Here is a 22,117-nt window from a genome sequence, read left to right on the forward strand (position 1 = left end):
TGCTGCGGTGATTCTCTGATCCAGCTCAATGCAGATGACACCATTTTATAAACATCTGGCCCTTCTTTGGACACTGTTAACTAACCTCCATACTAGTTTCAATGCCATACAACTCTCCTTTCGTGGCCTCCAACTGCTCTTAAATGCAAGTAAAACTAAATGCATGCTCTTCAACTGATCGCTGCCCGCACCTGCCCGCCCGTCCAGCATTACTACTCTGGACGGTTATGACTTAGATGATGTGGACAGCTACAAATACCTAGGTGTCTCGTTAGACTGTAAACTCTCCATCCAGACTCACATTAAGCATCTCCAATCCAAAAAAATTAAATCTGGAATTGGCTTCCTATTTCACCACAAAGCATCCTTCACTCATGCTGCCAAACATACCCTTGTAAAACTGACTATCCTACCGATCCTTGACTTCGGCAATGTCATTTACAAAATAGCCTCCAACACTCTACTCAGAAAATTGGATGCAGTCTATCACAGTGCCATCCGTTTTGTCACCAAAACCCCATATACTACCCACCACTGCGACCTGTATGCTCTCGTTGGCTGGCCCTAGCTTTATATTCATCACCAAACACACTGGCTCCAGGTCATCTATAAGTCTTTGCTAGGTAAAGCCCCGCCTTAGCTCAGCTCACTGGTCACCATAGCAGCACCCACGCGTAGTACGCGCTCCAGCAGGTATATTTCACTGGTCATCGCCAAAGCCTATTCCTACTTTGGCCACCTTTCCTTCCAGTTCTCTACTGCCAATGACTGGAACAAATGTCAAATATCACTAAAGCTGGAGACTCATATCTCCCTCACTATAACCTTAAGCATCAGCTGTCAGAGCAGCTCACAGATCACTGCAGCTGTACATAGCCCATCTGTAAATTGCCCATCCAACTACCTCATCCCCATTTTGTGATTTATTTATTTTTGCTCCTTTGCACCCCAGTATCTCTACTTGCACATTCATCTTCTGCACATCTGTCACTCCAGTGTTTAATTGCTAAATTGTAATTACTTCGCCACCTCTGCCTATTTATTGCCTTACTTCCCTAATCTTACCTCATTTGCACTCACTGTATATAGATTTTTTTATATTGTGTTGTTGACTGTACGTTTGTTTTTTCCATGTGTAACTCTGTGTTGTTGTTTGTGTCGCACTGCTTTGCTTTATCTTGGCCAGGTCGCAGTTGTAAATGAGAACTTGTTCTCAACTGGCCTACCTGGTTAAATGAAGGTTAAATATGTATTTTTTAAACAACCAAGAGCACAGGGCAAACTGAGTAGACTTTGCAAGATCACTGTCATGCAGCCTCTTGGGTGTCAGAGAGGGAAAATGGAGCCCAGGCATGTTGGCAGCTTTACAGCAAAGAAAAGGTATTGTCTGTAGACAGTTTAAAAAAATATGACCCATATTACCAGATATACCTTTTTTCTTTTTATGGGGATTTGCTCGCATTTTGTGTAATTTCACAAACCACATCGTGAAGGGTCGAAATGTATTGGTTTGATTACATGCCTGAACAACGCTGTTTGTTATTTAGCTAGCTAACAACCTGGTAAGTTGACAGTAGGTTTAGGCACATCTGATTGGCACAGGAAGAAAGAAAAATGTTCTGCTACTCATGAGATCTGCTTCATATAGGTAGGATTCATATAGGTAGGATTCATATAGGTAGGACTCATATGGATACGATTCATATAGGTAGGACTCATATGGATACGATTCATATAGGTAGTATCAAGGATATGATCCAGATGCAGACACAGGAGGCAGATAGTACAGTTCTCAGATGATTTATTAGAAATACTGGGCAGGCATCGGGCAGGTCGAGAGCAGGCGGAGGTTCGTAATCAAGTCAGGCAGGTACATAACGGCAGGCAGGCTCGGGGTCAGGGCAGGCAGAATGGTCAGAAATGGGAAAAATAGGAAACAGAACTAGAGAAACAGGAAGGCAGGAAAGAACATTGGTAAGCCCTGACAAGACAAGACGAACTGGCAACAGACAAACAGAGAACACAGGTATAAATACACAGGGGATAATGGGAAGATTGGCGACACCTGGAGGGGGTGGAGAAAAGCACAAAAACAGGTGAAGTAGATCAGCATGTAACAGGTAGGATTCATATATGTAGGATTCATATAGGTAGAGTGTTTGGGGTGGAGGGGGATGGAGAGAGAGAGAGAGAGTGTGTGTGTGTGTGTGTGTGTGTGTGTGTGTGTGATAGACAGTGTCATAGGGTAACCCTGGCATAGCCTGGCACAGCCCACTACCACCCTGCAACAGTATGGCAGCCACATCTGTTCAGTCTGCTGCTGTTCCTCTCTACCTGAGCAGTCAAGCTCAATTGAAGGAAGGGCTCTGTCATATTCATGACATGACAAAGATAAGGCTTTTCCATCCAATGTCCAACACAGCGGGCTTACAAACTGGAAAATGGGATATTTGCACTCAACATTTACACAGACAAGCTGAAGTCTTCGCTAACTATGTACTTTCTGAAACACTTTCATCTACACCACTAAATCCTCAAGCCATTTCAGTCAAGGTGTTGACAGAAGAAAGAGAGCTGACATGACACAAGCTTCCAAATCGAACTCAGCGGTGCTGCAAAGTGCTTTAGCAATGCTGTCTGGGAGGAGGGGGAGGGGGGGCAGCTGTGCACTGAGCTGAGGATAGTCAGGTAGTCAGGGGTGGGGGGCTAGTGAGGCGGGTGGGAAAGGAGGAGGGAAGATGGGGGTGATGGGTGTGTTGAGCGTGTAGGACCTGATGAGTGGGAGATGGGGCGAGGGGATGTAGACTGTAGTTGGGCTGACTGCACTGTGCTGACGGTAAGGGGGCTCCAGAAGCAGAACCTGCAGGCTCAGCGCTCCGTTCCATTGGTTAGACAGGGACAGTGGAACACTTTTCCCCTCTTGTGGGAACAACCTCACCTGGCTGCACCTGTTCTGCCGAGTCAGGGGGCTTTGGGAGGAAGGGTGAGGGGGATTAGAGGTGTATTTGTCCCATCACATCTGGAAAACATACACTTGTTGGGCTGAGTCTGTGGGCATCATAGCTTACTCACTGTCATAGCATTTTTTGGGTCACAAATAACGGTGTAGTATAAATGTTCATAATCAATCTTCCTCTCTCTCCCCCCTAACCCTCTCCCCCAACCATTTCCGTCAAGATCACGCTGAACATTGTCAAGAAGCTGGTGAGCACGTTTGCCGTGGGGTTGGAGAAAGTCTCCAACGTGTTCACCACGTTCTCCAGCGCGGCATCAGAGTTGCTCACCCACCGAGCCCAGGCCACCGCTTAGGACCCTGTCTTCCAGAAGATTAACCTGTTGCCTCTACTTGGGACGCTTGCGTCCCAACTAGAGCTCTGGAAATGCAAATGCGCTACGCTAAATGCTAATAGTATTAGTTAAAACTCAAAAGTTCATTAAAATACACATGCAGGGTATCAAATTAAAGCTACACTCGTTGTGAATCCAGGCAACAAGTCCGATTTTTAAAATGCTTTTCGGCGACAGCATGAGAAGCTATTATCTGATAGCATGCACCAATACACTACAACAGAAAAGCACAGCAGGGGACGTAAACAAAATAATTAGCATTTCGGCGTTACACAAACCGCACAATAAAATAGAAAACAGTCATTACCTTTCACCATCTTCTTTGTTGGCACTCCTAGATGTCCCATAAACACTATTGGGTCTTTATTTCGATTAAATCGGGCCATATAAAGCCAAGATATCGTTATATGTAGACTATGTGATAAACGAAAAAAACAATGATTTCACAACGTAACGTCATTTTTTAAAATTCAAAAAGTAGACGATAAACTTTCACAAAACACTTCGAAATACGTTTGTAATGCTACTTTAGGTATTAGTAAACGTTAATAAGCGATAAAAATCATCCGTAGGCGATGTAAATATCATTAGCTGTCGTCTTGGAAAAAATTTCAGGAGAGAGCTCTTCCGGAATGATCTGGGCGGAGACCGGAGGTAAGCGGTGCCCCTCTTTCGGTTCAACCAAGAATCAAAGATGATTCAATTCACAAGACTCTAGACAACATGGGGATGCTGTGGGAGTTGAATGCTCGGTCTTATCTAATTCGGCTCACTGTTAACAATTGCTGGAAGTGGCGCAAGGATATTTATTTCCATTTTCTGTGATCAGGTTTTCCTGCGCTTTCCGATGTAACGCACGTTATGTAATAGCCACAGTCGTGATTTAACCAGTTTTAAAAACGTCCGAGGGTTTCCTATCCACACATTCTAACCATATGAACGTACTATATTCCTGGCATGAGTAGCAGGGCGCTGAAATGTTGCGCGATTTTTAACAAAATGTTCAAAAAAGTAGAGGGTCGACTGAAGAGGTTAAGAGATATTTCACCACATTTCATTTGTCTGTTTTGCTGTTTTCATTGTTTATTTATGTCCTCTCTTTTGGAGAAATATAACTCACTTTTGGAATCTAACCAACAGTGTTGGGCCATAGGATTCCAGAGGTAAATCTCAAATCACACTCATTTCCTTATGTATTGCGTTAATTTAGAACCAAGCTGCCAGACATAACCAAGTTGCCAGACCTAGACAGACATAACCAAGCTGCCAGACATAACCAAGCTGCCAGACATAACCAAGCTGCCAGACCTAGACAGACATAACCAAGTTGTCAGACATAACCTAGCTGCCAGACATAACCTAGCTGTAGAAGTAGCCAAGTTGCCAGACATAGCCTAGCTACCAGAAGTAGCCACGCTTCCAGATATCTTAGCTGCCAGAAGAATCCTAGCTTTGCATTACCATGCAGAAACAGAACAGAACAGGGATGTTCCGGAACGTAATTGGGGCTTCTGAACCAGATGATTTGATTTAATGGAGGGCTGAGTGTGTGTGTGTGTGCTTGTGGTGTGTGTGGTGTGTGTCTGTGTCCGCGTCCGTGCCCACAAGCGCGTGTCCGTGTGCCAGTGTGTGCTGGGCTGGTTTGGGGTGTTGATTTCACAGGCGTTACACAGCTCTGCTAATTCAACCCGTTGACTCTCCCTAAAGGCCTGTTTAGCGGTCATTTGGGTACATACAGCATGGGGAGAAAAACATAACAGTGCTTGCTGGTACTGGAGCTGAAAGGAGAGTTGAGTTTGATCTGAAGGGTGTTTAATAGAACAGTAAGAGCAACTGTTGAACATCTGCAGACATTTCAAAACAAATCAAATCAAATTGTGTTTGTCATATGTTCCGAATACAACAGGTGTAGTAGACCTTACAGTGAATGCTTACTTACAAGCCCTTAACCAACAATGCAATTTTAAGAAAAATATTTTTTAAAAAGAAAGAAATAAAAGTAACAAATAACGAAAGAACAGCAGTAAAATAACAATAGCGAGGCTATATACAGGGGGTACCGGTACAGAGCCAATGTGCGGGGGCACCGGTTAGTTGAGATAATTGAAGTAATATGTACATGCAGGTGGAGTTATTAAAGAGACTATGCATATATAGTAACAGCGAGCAGCAGCAATGTAAAGTGAGGCGGGGCAATGCAAATAGTCTGGGTAGCCATTTAATATAGATGTTCAGGAGTCTTATGGCTTGGGGGTAGAAGCTTTTTAGAAGCTTCTTGGTCCTAGACTTGGCGCTCCGGTACCTCTTGCCGTGCGGTAGCTGATAGAACAGTCTATGACTACTGTAGGGTTGGTGGAGTCTTTGACAATTTTTAGGGCCTTCCCTGACACCGCCTGGTATAGAGGTCCTGGATGGCAGGAAGCTTGGCCCCGCTGATGTACTGGCCGTACACACTACCCTCTGTATTGCCTTGCGTTCGGAGACCGAGCAGTTGCCATAGCAGGCAGTGATACAACCTGTCGGGATACTCTCGATGGTGTAGCTGTAGAACCTTTTGAGGATCTGAGGATCCATGCCAAGTCTTTTCAGTTTCCTGAGGGGGAATAGGTTTTGTTGTGCTCTCTTCAAGACTGTATTGGTGTGCTTGAACCATGTTAGTTTGTTGGTGATGTGGACTCCAAGGAACCTGAAGCTCTCAACCTGCTACACTGCAGCCCCGTCGGTGAGAATGGGGGCGTGCTGGGGCCTCCTTTTCCTGTAGTCTACAATAATCTCCTTTGTCTTGATCACGTTGAGGGAGAGGTTGTTGTCCTTGCACCTCACGATCAGGTCTCTGACCTCTATAGGCTGTGTCGTTGTTGTCGGTGATCAGGCCTACCACTTGTGTCATCGGCAGACTTAATAATGGTGTTGGAGTCTTGCCTGGCCTTGCAGTCATGAGTGAACAGGGAGTACAGGAGGGGACTGAGCACACATCCCTGAGGGGCACCTTTGTTGAGGATCAGCGTGGCGGATGGGTTGTTACCTACCCTTACCACCTGGGGGCGGCACATCAGGATGTCTAGGGTCCAGTTGCCGAGGGAGGTGTTTAGTCCCAGGGTCCTTAGCTTAGTGATGAGCTTTGAGGGCACGATGGTGTTGAGCGCCTAGCTGTAGTCAATGAATAGCATTCTCACGTAGTTGTTCCTTTTGTTGAGGTGAGAAAGGGCAGTGTGGAGTGCAAAAGAGATTGCATCATCTGTGGATCTGTTGGGGCGGTATGTGTTTGACCTCAGCCACTGGTGTAACTAAATTATGCTTTCAGAACAATACCTCGGGAACAGTTATACGGAAGTTAAATTGAATCATGAAGCAATCCGTTTAACTCTGGTATGGATGTTTATGCATGTTAGTCAGCGACCCATGACACCATCTCCCTTAACTTCTCACTATGTATTTATGTTCTACTCAGGAATGCGACAGACAGGTGCAGGCTGGCCCCTGTAGAGACATTTCTAAAAACAAATGGGTCTTTTTTGGAGAGGGTACATTTCCCTCCTCATTATATAACCGCCAGGTTGAACCACAGTTCAGTGCCCTGGCCACTGGTTTTAACTAGGAATGTCTGCTTCACCCTCTAACTTCCTCCCTGTGTCCACATAACAACTCTCCTCCTCTGTCTCCTCTCAACTTTTTATGGCTGAGGACACACACAGAGCTACCCTTTCCCCCATTCCCTGTCCATCTACAGACAGAGCTGCCCATTCCCCCATTCCCTGTCCACCTACAGACAGAGCTGCCCATTCCCCCATTCCCTGTCCATCTACACACAGAGCTACCCATTCCCCCATTCCCTGTCCACCTACAGACAGAGCTGCCCATTCCCCCATTCCCTGTCCATCTACAGACAGAGCTACCCATTCCCCCATTCCCTGTCCACCTACAGACAGAGCTGTCCATTTCCCCATTCCCTGTCCACCTACAGACAGAGCTGCCCTTTCCCCATTCCCTGTCCACCTACAGACAGAGCTGCCCATACCCCATTCCCCGTCCATCTACAGACAGAGCTACCCATTCCCCCATTCCCTGTCCACCTACAGACAGAGCTGCCCATTCCCCCATTCCCTGTCCATCTACAGACAGAGCTACCCATTCCCCCATTCCCTGTCCACCTACAGACAGAGCTGTCCATTTCCCCCATTCCCTGTCCACCTACAGACAGAGCTGCCCTTTCCCCCATTCCCTGTCCACCTACAGACAGAGCTACCCTTTCCCCCACTCCTGTCCATCTACAGACAGAGCTGTCCATTTCCCCCATCCCCTGTCCACCTACAGACAGAGCTGTCCATTTCCCCCATTCCCTGTCCATCTACAGACAGAGCTGTCCATTTCCCCCATTCCCTGTCCACCTACAGACAGAGCTGTCCATTTCCCCATTCCCTGTCCACCTACAGACAGAGCTGCCCATTCCCCCATTCCCTGTCCACCTACAGACAGAGCTGCCCATTCCCTGTCCACCTACAGACAGAGCTGTCCATTTCCCCCATTCCCTGTCCACCTACAGACAGAGCTGCCCTTTCCCCCATTCCCTGTCCACCTACAGACAGAGCTGCCCTTTCCCCACTCCCTGTCCATCTACAGACAGAGCTGTCCATTTCCCCATTCCCTGTCCACCTACAGACAGAGCTGTCCATTTCCCCCATTCCCTGTCCATCTACAGACAGAGCTGTCCATTTCCCCATTCCCTGTCCACCTACAGACAGAGCTGTCCATTTCCCCCATTCCCTGTCCACCTACAGACAGAGCTGCCCATTCCCCCATTCACTGTCCACCTACAGACAGAGCTACCCATTCCCCCATTCCCTGTCCACCTACAGACAGAGCTACCCATTCCCCCATTCCCTGTCCACCTACAGACAGAGCTGTCCATTTCCCCCATTCCCTGTCCACCTACAGACAGAGCTGCCCATTCCCCCATTCCCTGTCCATCTACCACCCAATTCCCTGTCCATCGACAGACAGAGTTCACCTACAGACAGAGCTGCCCTTTCCCCATTCCCTGTCCACCTACACACAGAGCTGCCCATTCCCTGTCCACCTACACACAGAGCTTCCCATTCCCCCATTACCTGTCCACCTACACACACAGAGTCCACTGCCCATTCCCCCATTCCCTGTCCACCTACACACACAGAGTTACACACAGAGCTGCCCATTCCCTGTCCACCTACACACACAGAGCTGCCCATTCCCTGTCCACCTACACACACAGAGCTCTTATTCCCCCATTCCCTGTCCACCTACACACACAGAGCTGCCCAATTCCCTGTCCACCTACACACAGAGAGCTGCCCATTTCCTTTCCACCTACACACACAGGGATCCCCATTCCCTGTCCACCTACACACAGAGCTGCCCATTCCCCCATTACCTGTCCACCTACACACACAGAGCTCCCCATTCCCTGTCCACCTACACACAGAGCTGCCCATTCCCCCATTCCCTGTCCACCTACACACACAGAGCTGCCCATTCCCTGTCCACCTACACACAGAGCTGCCCATTCCCTGTCCACCTACATACACAGAGCTCACCATTCCCTGTCCACCTAAACACACAGAGCTCTTATTCCCCCATTCCCTGTCCACCTACACACAGAGCTGCCTATTCCCCCATTCCCTGTCCACCTACACACACAGAGCTTCCCATTCCCTGTCCACCTACACACACAGAGCTGCCCATTTCCTGTCCACCTACACACACAGAGCTGCCCATTTCCTGTCCACCTACACACACAGGGCTCCCCATTCCCTGTCCACCTACACACAGAGCTGCCCATTCCCCCATTACCTGTCCACCTACACACACAGAGCTCCCTATTCCCTGTCCACCTACACACAGAGCTGCCCATTCCCCCATTCCCTGTCCACCTACACACACAGAGCTGCCCATTCCCTGTCCACCTACACACACAGAGCTCTTATTCCCCCATTCCCTGTCCACCTACACACACAGAGCTGCCTATTCCCTGTCCACCTACACACACATATTCTCCCCATTCCCTGTCCACCTACACACACAGAGCTCCCCATTCCCTGTCCACCTACACACACTGGCACTCCTCTCATTTGTCTTGTCTCTCCTCACTCAGTTGCCCCTCTTTTCAACCTCTGTTTTCCCCTCCACCAGATTGGAGAGCGGCTAGCTGAGCTAATGTGTCTGACTACAGTACTGTATGATGACTGGGCAGGGAGAGGGAGAGAGGGCCAGAGAATAGAGCGTGTGAGAGTAAAATATGAAAGAGGGAATACAAATTGAGTAATGGAGAGAGAGAAAATGAGGAACAAGAGAGCCTGTGAGAATAAGCAAGACAGAGAGAACAAAGGGAAACCGAATTAGAGGCAGAGCAAGAGTGAAGCATGAGAGACAGAGGGAGCGTGTAGCGTGTTACCAGCTGTGTGGGTACTGGGTGCCAGCTGTGTTGGCTCAGCCAGTCATCACTGGAGCTCCGGCTCACAGGGTGCCTGCCTGCCTGCCGACCGGCAGTCGCTCCCCAGCTGTGTCCACAGCAACCGAGCGCTGCAGAGAAATCCAAAAAGCCCCCAGAGCGGAACAAACAGGGTTTACAGCCCAGCACTTCTGCTGTTGCCGAGCAGCCAACCTCACCGCCACTGCCTTGCCCCGTTACACGATCCCTCCTTCACTTTCCCTGGGTTTGTGGGCCGGAAAATCTGTTTATGTGCGCACACATAACATTTGTCAGAGGGGACAGGGAGGAGAGGGGGGAGGCATTCAAATCCAATTATGGGGAATGCTCTTTGCATGAGTTACTGTTTAAGAAATTGATCCCACTCCAGATCTCTCTGCTTGTCAAAAGAACCCTGGAAAAAATATATTTTATATAACTTCACTGTTCACAGCACCCAGCAAGATCACCTGTATTTGTCAGTCTTTCAGAAACGACAGTATTTTGGCAACATGGTATCATGTGAACACTCTTTTGGGGGTGTTTCAAATCATTTTCACACAAGCTGAAACAAATGTCTGAAGGGTTCTGCATCACAAATAAAATGTTGTTTGTCACATGCACCGAATACAACAGGTACAATACAACCTTACCATGAAATGCTTACTTACAAGCCCTTAACCAACAATGCTGTTCAAGAAAAATATTTAATAAAATATTTACTAAGTAAACTAAAGTTAAACAAATCAGATCAATCAAGAAGTAACACAATAAATGTACAACAATAACAAGGCTATATACAGGGGGTACCGGTACCGGGGGGATCTTGTGGCTTGGGGGTAGAAGCTGTTAAGGAGCCTTTTGGTCCTAGACTAGACGCTCCGGTACCGCTTGCCATGCGTAGCAGAGAGAACAGTGTATGACTTGGGGGACTGGAGTCTTTGACAATTATTTGAGCCTTCGTCTGACACGGTCTAGCAGAGGTGTGGACTTGAGTCACATAACTTGGACTCGAGTCAGACGAAGGCTCGACTTTGACTTAAACACCAATGACTCTTGACTTAACTTGGACTTGAGCCTTTTGACCCGAACTGACTTGATACCCTCCCCAAACCGAAATATGAGAAACGATGCTTTTAAAAAAGTGTTTAGTGTATCAACTCTTCATTTAACGGATTACAGTTTGAATCGGGCAGCAGCCAATCAAATTGTGCCAGTGGAGTGAAAATTTTGCGTGGCAGTGCAGAGGAACGTCGGCGAGTGAATTCAGATGGAGCCCTTGGAAAGATGATACCCAAAATTATTATTTTCGGATATAAAGACGACGCTGTATCAACAAAAAACAGATTGCAACTTGCAAAACATGCGGGAAGAAAATTACAGCAACAACTTCCAACTTTGTTCGACATTTGTAGCTGCACAAAGAACGGTACGTTGTGGCTAGTATAGCCGACAGCTATATATAATTTTGCTAGTGTAGTATGTAGGCTAACATAACGTTAAATCAATGAGCCTCCACACAGTCAGTCAGTGCGGGAACGTGATCATTGCACCCAAGATTGAGCTACAACTGGCTAGGCAGTTGGTAGCCTAAATCCTGCCTGATGTTACTACTGTTCCTAAAACCCCTGACAGATGTTAGCCTACTGTAACCACACACAGAGAGTGTGTGTGTGTGTGTGTGTGTGTGTGTGTGTGTGTGTGTGTGTGTGTGTGTGTGTGTGTGTGTGTCTTTGCGTGCGTGCGTGTTTGTGTGTGTTAAGGTTGGGTGATTGTGTACAAGCCTACATTGACCGATTGGCCCCCATAGCGATCCTCGATATTTGATCGATATTATGGGGGGGTTGCGGTGCTACTGCTGCTCCCCAATTAACCACAACAGTCTCCAATCTCACAGTTCATGGAGACACATGTAGGGCAGTAGAGCATGAATCATCCACAGCAGAAAGCTATCAACAATGCAATACTGTCTGACCTGGTTATCGATTGCAACTTGCCTCTGTCTGTTGTGGAAAACAAGAGTTTTGGTCACATTCTGTCAGTGGTTGACAATAAGTACAGCCCAGTGTGTCGCAGGAACATTGACATCAAAAGTAGAGAACCTCGCTACAGAGAGAAGTTCAAATCTGAAAACTCAGTTGAGCAACACAGACCATGTTTCAGTCACAGTGGACATTTGGTCCGACCGAAAGATGATTCCTTGGTGTCACTGTGTACTGTATGGAGAAATATGGAGACAGGATACAGCTCAAGTCCAATCTCTTTTCCTGTGACCGTTTCAAAGGCTCACACATGGCCGAAAGAATCTGTAAGCAATTTGAGGCCATATGTGACAAGTACAGCATTAAAGATAAATTGGACTATATCATAGTGACAATGCTGCCAACAATATCCACGGTGTGCTTCCCCATTGAACAAGAAGATGAACTACATGACGAAGATCACCTTGATGACCCAGAGCTCTGGAATGACCTAACCCTGGAAGACCAGCAAACAGTGGATTCTGCTATTGCAAAAAAATAGCGCTTGCAGTGTTTTGCTCACACTCTCCAGCTGGTGGTGGGAGATGGCTTGAAAGAAACAAAAATGATGACTCATTCTCTTTCAAAGTAATCAAAAATCAGCTCCCTGCTGCATACAAGCACAACATTCAAGAATGTGTTTGAGGCTGAATTCAGGGAAAAGAGGCATCCCTGCTGCTGTCAACAGAAGATGGAACTCAACACTGAGACAAGTGTAGGCAGTTATCCAATGTGACCATCTAAAGCACTGTCATGTTCTAGAAAAGGCTGGGCACAAGGAGTTGTTGTTCACAGTACAGGAGTAGAATAAGTTGAAGGAGTTGGTGGACATCCTGAAGCCATTTGGAGAAGCAACAGATATGACACAGGGGAGAAGATAGTCACAATCAGTTCGGTTGTTCCCTCTGTCCTGTCCCTGAATCACCAGCTGGGGCAGCGGAAGCCTCAAGTCCATTTCCTGAGGGGCCTGGTCAGAAGTCTCCAGGCATCCCTGAACAAAATATTTATTGGAATCTTCAATGTGAAAAATGGCCAGGACACAAGATGGAATCATTGTCCCCTTTTCAGATCCAGTCTACCTCAAAGGAGCTGCCTTGGATCTGGCTTTTTCTCTGATGTGGGTGGAGCTCCATGTGCTGGTCAAGGAGGAGGTGGCACAAAGAGTGAAAGGTAAATATTATTGAGTTTAAAGTAACTTTTTCTCATAATTTAAACCAATTGACTGCAACAATAATACTTGTTCAGTTTAACCCACTGCATCACCAATACTCTAATACCGGCCTTTTTGTTTCTGCTTTTACTTGTTTTGCCAGAACTGATTCTGCAAGGTGCTACAGGGACTGAGCAAGCTGTGCCTCTTGTTGATGAGGAAGAGTGAGAGGACCATAGTCTTGGACAAGAAGAAGGGCTGTTTGCAGCATACTATAAGAGGCAGAAGAAAGCTGTTGGGGACACTCCAGAACTACAGCTAAGTCACTACCTTGACATAAGAGAAGGACAGAATGCGCTCTTGTTCTGATCAATGAACAGGAAGGCTCTTCCTTCACTGTCCCGAGTGGCCATCAGGGTCTTGGCAGTTACTGCCTCCAGTGCTCCGGTGGAGCCTGTCTTCAGCCATGGTGGCATCATACTGCGGCCTCATCGTGCACAAATGACTGACAGACTTATCGAATTTGGTCTTTTGTAAATGCAATGCATCATAGGGCCTTGAGATAAGAGAATACATGTAACTGTTTGTGTTCAAATTGTAGGCTTACTTGAAGTTCAGTAGCAGTTGTTTTTATGCACCTTTAAATAAATGATTGTAACTTCATGGCAGGACTGTTTTAAGTGTCTAGAGTATATCTGGAGAGGGAGAGAGAGAGCACTACAATATTTTGTTTTTGTTGTCATATTGATGTGTCTTTCTCATGGCTACCCATGTATTTCCATGGAAATATAACGTTTATTTGGAAAGTAATAAATATATATATATATATTTTTTTTTAAAGCATTCATGATTTCCGTAAATGTAATATACTAACTCCACTGTAACCACTGTGGTTCTCTGGACATGATGAAGGGGGGGTGGGGTGGATGGCTGAGAGCAGAGAGAGCCGAGGCAGGCAGAGAGAGCCGCGGCAGGCAGAGAGAGCCGAGGCAGGCAGAGAGAGCCGAGGCAGGCAGAGAGAGCCGAGGCAGGCAGAGAGAGCTGAGGCAGGCAGAGAGAGCTGAGGCAGGCAGAGATGGAGGCCGAGAGAGCAGTGAAGGAGAGAAAGCATTCCAGGCCTCCTAGTGTTCCAGTCTCAGGTCAGGGAGCAAGTATCTGTAGCTGTGTGAGAGAGTAGGGATTAGAGAGCAGGGAGCTTGTTGTTCACAGCAGCATGAGATGACTGATCAGCAGTCAGATAAAAAGGGAGCTAAAATAGCCCCCCCCCTCCCTCCTTACTTTTGCTGGGACGCAGTTTCCACTATGGCCACACTGCAATGTCAAAATGTGTTCTATTTTCAACTCTCCTCTTCTTTCTTCTTTCCTCTGTTTACATACCGTTTGATATCACAATATAATTGAGACAGTAATAAAAATGATCTTGTAAAATAAAAACAGTTGCAGTTCTATTTGTAGGTTATTTATATTTTTATGTCGCTGAATCATTGGCAATTCAACAAGACTACCCTATTTCAAATGCACCATCTCCCCTAGGCTAGCAAAGCACAGGCAGTTAAAAAAGGAACATTGGAATTAAAGGTTTATTTGAAGCGTTATACTTCCCTCAGACAGTGGGAAATGGCAAGGCCTTTCTTTCTCTGATACACTTTCATGGTTTCATTACAACAAGCAGAGAACAGCAGCCACATGATACTGGAGCAGGTTTCTGCACGCTTGATAAAGATGTCCTGGGGCCTTCACCGTGGCTTCCTTTCTGCTTGCACCTTTTGTTATACCATTCCCTCCCAAGAATATGCACAATGTCAGTTGTGACTTGAATATAGAGTTGAATCCCTTTTCTTGTGAGAGGGACTTGTGATTGTATCAGTAGACTAGCTCCATGGGGGATTGGGTGGAAAACGTATAGCACTTTGGTTGATATGATGACGAAGAGCTTATTTCTACCTCTTATTCATTGGGTCTTTTCAGTTTCAGCTTTGCTCTCTTTGGTTATTTCTCACGTTCATGGAAACCAAACCATTTTGTTTTCTCTATGAACCTTAATAGATAAAACCATTTAGTTTTCTTTATGAACCTTAATAGACTAAACCAGGTATTCCCAAACTGGGGTACACGCACCACCAGTTTTTTCAAACAGTCCATTTATATTTTCCAACGGGGCTATACATTTGGGTGAGGTTTTTTTCTCGCCTGAGTAGCTTCGTTTCACTGCCAAAAATAAAATGAAACCATCTAGTGTTCAGTGAAATAACAACACAATGTCCAATACAGGTAGCCTAGTCAAATAATTAACAACCAATCACATTAACCGTTGCTATCTCGTGGGAATTCCACTATGCAACCAAACGTAGCTACTGCTCATGTTGGTATCTGTACTGATGGCACATAATCCATGACAGGAGACATAGTGGACCGGCTTGTGCAAGCAGTTGCTCCTGTCGCCACTTGGGTCACTGCGGCATCCACTGACCTGAAAGACGTTTTGGCCACTACAGGGAAAATGGTTCACTTTGTTAAAGCAAGGCCCCTGAACTCTCGTGTATTTTCTGCATTATGCACTGATATGGGCAGCGACCACGTAACGCTTTTACAACATACAGAAGTGCGCTGGTTATCAAGGAGCAAGGTATTGACACGTTTTTTAAAAAGTTTTCTCTACTGACCATAATTTTCACTTCTCTGACCGCTTGCATGATGACGAGTTTCTCACACGACTGGCCTATCTGGGTGATGCTTTTTCTCTCCTGAATGATCTGAATCTAGGATTACAGGGAGTATGATTAAGAAGTTGGAGCTCTTCTCTGTCTGCATTAACAAGGACAACACTTAGGTCTTTCCATCATTGTATGATTTTTTGTGTGCAAACTCAAACTTTACGGAGAATGTCAAATGTGATATAGCGAAGCACTTGAGTGAGTTGGGTGCGCAATTACGCAGGTACTTTCCCAGAATGGATGACACAAACAACTGGATTCGTTATCCCTTTCATGCCCTGCCTCCAGTCCACTTACCGATATCTGAACAAAAGAGCCTCATCGAAATTGCAACAAGCGGTTCTGTGGAATTTGAATTTAATCAGAAGCCACTTACAGATTTCTGAACAGAGTATTCTGCCTTGGCAAATTGTGCTGTTAAGACACTGATGCCGTTTGCAACCATGTACCTATGTGAGAGTAGATCCTCGGCCCTCACTAGCATGAAAACTAAATACAGGCACAGACTGTGTATGGAAAATGATTTAAGACTGAGACTTTACTCCAATACAACCCAACATTGTAGCGTTATGTGCATCCTTGCAAGCACATCCTTCTTATTAACCTGTGGTGAGTTATTCACAATTTTCGATGAACAAATAAGGTTTTATATGTAAGATGGTTAAATACGAGCACAGTTATTCATTATTATTTATTATGTTATTATTTGTGCCCTGGTCCTATAAGAGCTCTTTGTCACTTCCCACAAGCCGGGTGTGACATAAAACTCATACTCATTCTTATGTTTAATAAATGTATTGTATAGTGCGTGTGTGGCAGGTTTACAATGATGGTAAAAAACAACATTTGAGAGTGCGCTGACCCTGGTGCTAGAGGTTGAATGTTTGAAGGGTTACAGGAAAATAAAACATTTGGGAACCACTGCACTAAACCATTTCGTTTTCTGTATGAACTTTAAAAGACTAAATCATTTAGTTCTCTATGAACCATAATAGACTAAACCATTTGAACCCAAACTTTGAATTTTATGTTTGTCAGTGTAGGCTTTGATGTTGGCTTCCTTCTACCTCCACTAATTCCAGCCTCATCCTTCTAACATGTTGTCTACCTCCACTACCTTCAGCCTCATCCTTCTAACATGTTGTCAACCTCCACTACCTCCAGCCTCATCCTTCTAACATGTTGTCAACCTCCACTACCTCCAGCCACATCCTTCTAACATGTTGTCAACCTCCACTACCTCCAGCCTCATCCTTCTAACATGTTGTCAACCTCCACTACCTTCAGCCTCATCCTTCTAACATGTTGTCTACCTCCACTACCTTCAGCCTCATCCTTCTAACATGTTGTCAACCTCCACTACCTCCAGCCTCATCCTTCTAACATGTTGTCAACCTCCACTACCTCCAGCCTGATCCTTCTAACATGTTGTCTACCTCCACTAAGTCCACTACCTTCAGCCTCATCCTTCTAACATGTTGTCAACCTCCACTACCTCCAGCCTCATCCTTCTAACATGTTGTCAACCTCCACTACCTCCAGCCTCATCCTTCTAGCATGTTGTCTACCTCCACTACGTCCACTACCTCCAGCCTCATTCTTCTAACATGTTGTCAACCTCCACTACCTCCAGCCTCATCCTTCTAACATGTTGTCCACCTCCACTACGTCCACTACCTTCAGCCTCATCCTTCTAACATGTTGTCAACCTCCACTACCTCCAGCCTCATCCTTCTAACATGTTGTCAACCTCCACTACCTCCAGCCTCATCCTTCTAGCATGTTGTCAACCTCCACTACCTCCAGCCTCATCCTTCTAACATGTTGTCAACCTCCACTACCTCCAGCCTCATCCTTCTAACATGTTGTCAACCTCCACTACCTCCAGCCTCATCCTTCTAACATGTTGTCTACCTCCACTACGTCCACTACCTTCAGCCTCATCCTTCTAACATGTTGTCAACCTCCACTACCTCCAGCCTCATCCTTCTAACATGTTGTCAGCCTCATCCTTCTCCACTACCTCCAGCCTCATCCTTCTAACATGTTGTCAACATCCACTACCTCCAGCCTCATCCTTCTAACATGTTGTCAACCTCCACTACCTCCAGCCTCATCCTTCTAACATGTTGTCTACACTCCACTACTTTCAGCCTCATCCTTCTAACTCAACCTCCACTTCAGCCTCATCCTTCTAACATGTTGTCAACCTCCACTACCTCCAGCCTCATCCTTCTAACATGTTGTCAACCTCCACTACCTCCAGCCTCATCCTTCTAACATGTTGTCATCTACGTCCACTACCTTCAGCCTCATCCTTCTAACATGTTGTCAACCTCCACTACCTCCAGCCTCATCCTAACATGTTGTCACCTCCACCTCCACTCAACCTCCACTACCTCCAGCCTCATCCTTCTAACATGTTGTCAACCTCCACTACCTCTTTCAGCCTCATCCTTCTAACATGTTGTCAACCTCCACTCCAGCCTCCAGCCTCATCCTACCTCCAGCCTCTAACATGTTGTTCCAGCCTCATCCTTCTAACATGTTGTCCAGCCTCACCTCCACTACGTCCACTACCTTCAGCCTCATCCTTCTAACATGTTGTCTACCTCCACTAAGTCCACTACCTTCAGCCTCATCCTTCTAACATGTTGTCAACCTCCACTACCTCCAGCCTCATCCTTCTAACATGTTGTCTACCTCCACTACGTCCACTACCTCCAGCCTCATCCTTCTAACATGTTGTCAACTCCACCTTCCAGCCTCATCCTTCTAACATGTTGTCAACCTCCACTACCTCCAGCCTCATCCTTCTAACATGTTGTCAACCTCCACTACGTCCACTACCTTCAGCCTCATCCTTCTAACATGTTGTCAACCTCCACTACCTCCAGCCTCATCCTTCTAGCATGTTGTCTACCTCCACTACGTCCACTACCTCCAGCCTCATCCTTCTAACATGTTGTCAACCTCCACTACTTCCAGCCTCATCCTTCTAACATGTTGTCAACCTCCACTACCTCCAGCCTCATCCTTCTAACATGTTGTCTACCTCCACTACGTCCACTACCTTCAGCCTCATCCTTCTAACATGTTGTCAACCTCCACTACCTTCAGCCTCATCCTTCTAACATGTTGTCAACCTCCACTACCTCCAGCCTCATCCTTCTAACATGTTGTCTACCTCCACTACGTCCACTACCTTCAGCCTCATCCTTCTAACATGTTGTCTACCTCCACTAAGTCCACTACCTTCAGCCTCATCCTTCTCTCCAGCCTCATCCTTCTAACATGTTGTCAACATCCACTACCTCCAGCCTCATCCTTCTAACATGTTGTCAACCTCCACTACCTCCAGCCTCATCCTTCTAGCATGTTGTCTACCTTCACTACGTCCACTACCTCCAGCCTCATCCTTCTAACATGTTGTCAACCTCCACTACCTCCAGCCTCATCCTTCTAACATGTTGTCAACCTTCACTACCTCCAGCCTCATCCCTCTAACATTTTGCCATCTCCACTACTTTCAGCCTCATCCTTCTAACATGTTGTCAACCTCCACTACCTCCAGCCTCATCCTTCTAACATGTTGTCAACCTCCACTACCTTCAGCCTCATCCTTCTAACATGTTGTCTACCTCCACTACCTTCAGCCTCATCCTTCTAACATGTTGTCAACCTCCACTACCTCCAGCCTCATCCTTCTAACATGTTGTCAACCTCCACTACCTCCAGCCTGATCCTTCTAACATGTTGTCTACCTCCACTAAGTCCACTACCTTCAGCCTCATCCTTCTAACATGTTGTCAACCTCCACTACCTCCAGCCTCATCCTTCTAACATGTTGTCAACCTCCCTACCTCCAGCCTCATCCTTCTAGCATGTTGTCTACCTCCACTACGTCCACTACCTCCAGCCTCATTCTTCTAACATGTTGTCAACCTCCACTACCTCCAGCCTCATCCTTCTAACATGTTGTCCACCTCCACTACGTCCACTACCTTCAGCCTCATCCTTCTAACATGTTGTCAACCTCCACTACCTCCAGCCTCATCCTTCTAACATGTTGTCAACCTCCACTACCTCCAGCCTCATCCTTCTAGCATGTTGTCAACCTCCACTACCTCCAGCCTCATCCTTCTAACATGTTGTCAACCTCCACTACCTCAGCCTCATCCTTCTAACATGTTGTCAACCTCCACTACCTCCAGCCTCATCCTTCTAACATGTCTGTCTACACTACCTTCAGCCTCATCCTTCTAACATGCTGTCAACCTCCACTACCTTCAGCCTCATCCTTCTAACATGTTGTCAACCTCCACTACCTCAGCCTCATCCTTCTAACATGTTGTCTACCTCCACTACGTCCACTACCTTCAGCCTCATCCTTCTAACATGTTGTCAACCTCCACTACCTCCAGCCTCATCCTTCTAACATGTTGTCAACATCCACTACCTCCAGCCTCATCCTTCTAACATGTTGTCAACCTCCACTACCTCCAGCCTCATCCTTCTAACATGTTATCTACCTCCACTAAGTCCACTACTTTCAGCCTCATCCTTCTAACATGTTGTCAACCTCCACGACCTCCAGCCTCATCCTTCTAACATGTTGTTAACCTCCACTACCTCCAGCCTCATCCTTCTAACATGTTGTCAACTTCCACTACCTCCAGCCTCACCCTTCTAACATGTTGTCTACCTCCACTACGTCCACTACCTTCAGCCTCATCCTTCTAACATGTTGTCAACCTCCACTACCTCCAGCCTCATCCTTCTAGCATGTTGTCTACCTTCACTACGTCCACTACCTCCAGCCTCATCCTTCTAACATGTTGTCAACCTCCACTACCTCCAGCCTCATCCTTCTAACATGTTGTCAACCTTCACTACCTCCAGCCTCATCCCTGTAACATTTTGCCATCTCCACTACTTTCAGCCTCATCCTTCTAACATGTTGTCAACCTCCACGACCTCCAGCCTCATCCTTCTAACATGTTGTCAACCTCCACTACCTCCAGCCTCATCCTTCTAACATGTTGTCAACTTCCACTACCTCCAGCCTCATCCTTCTAACATGTTGTCTACCTCCACTACGTCCACTACCTTCAGCCTCATCCTTCTAACATGTTGTCTACCTCCACTAAGTCCACTACCTTCAGCCTCATCCTTCTAACATGTTGTCAACCTCCACTACCTCCAGCCTCATCCTTCTAGCATGTTGTCTACCTCCACTACGTCCACTACCTCCAGCCTCATCCTTCTAACATGTTGTCAACCTCCACTACTTCCAGCCTCATCCTTCTAACATGTTGTCAACCTCCACTACCTCCAGCCTCATCCTTCTAACATGTTGTCAACCTCCACTACGTCCACTACCTTCAGCCTCATCCTTCTAACATGTTGTCAACCTCCACTACCTCCAGCCTCATCCTTCTAGCATGTTGTCTACCTCCACTACGTCCACTACCTCCAGCCTCATCCTTCTAACATGTTGTCAACCTCCACTACTTCCAGCCTCATCCTTCTAACATGTTGTCAACCTCCACTACCTCCAGCCTCATCCTTCTAACATGTTGTCTACCTCCACTACGTCCACTACCTTCAGCCTCATCCTTCTAACATGTTGTCTACCTCCACTAAGTCCACTACCTTCAGTCTCATCCTTCTAACATGTTGTCAACCTCCACTACCTCCAGCCTCATCCTTCTAACATGTTGTCAACATCCACTACCTCCAGCCTCATCCTTCTAACATGTTGTCAACCTCCACTACCTCCAGCCTCATCCTTCTAACATGTTATCTACCTCCACTAAGTCCACTACTTTCAGCCTCATCCTTCTAACATGTTGTCAACCTCCACGACCTCCAGCCTCATCCTTCTAACATGTTGTCAACTTCCACTACCTCCAGCCTCATCCTTCTAACATGTTGTCTACCTCCACTACGTCCACTACCTTCAGCCTCATCCTTCTAACATGTTGTCAACCTCCACTACCTCCAGCCTCATCCTTCTAGCATGTTGTCTACCTTCCGACTACCTCCAGCCTCATCCTTCTAACATGTTGTCAACCTCACTCAGCCTCATCCTTCTAACCCTTCACACCTCCAGCCTCATCCCTCCACATTTTGCCATCTCCACTTCAGCCTCATCCTTCTAACATGTTGTCAACCTCCACGACCTCCAGCCTCATCCTTCTAACATGTTGTCAACCTCCACACGTCCACTACCTTCAGCCTCATCCTTCTAACATGTTGTCTACCTCCACTAAGTCCACTACCTTCAGCCTCATCCTTCTAACATGTTGTCAACCTCCACTACCTCCAGCCTCATCCTTCTAGCATGTTAACCTCCACTGTCCACTACCTCCAGCCTCATTCCATGTTTCAACCTCCACTACTTCCAGCCTCATCCTTCTAACATGTTGTCAACCTC

General features: G+C 46.5%; 1 pseudogene; it reads left to right on the forward strand.

The window, feature by feature from the left end:
• LOC115113820 (transformation/transcription domain-associated protein-like) overlaps window positions 1-22,117 on the forward strand; it is a 170,218-nt pseudogene that overhangs the window by 138,627 nt on the left and 9,474 nt on the right.

Source organism: Oncorhynchus nerka, linkage group LG28 (genome assembly GCF_034236695.1).
Source record: "Oncorhynchus nerka isolate Pitt River linkage group LG28, Oner_Uvic_2.0, whole genome shotgun sequence".
Classification (NCBI taxonomy): Eukaryota; Metazoa; Chordata; class Actinopteri; order Salmoniformes; family Salmonidae; genus Oncorhynchus; species Oncorhynchus nerka.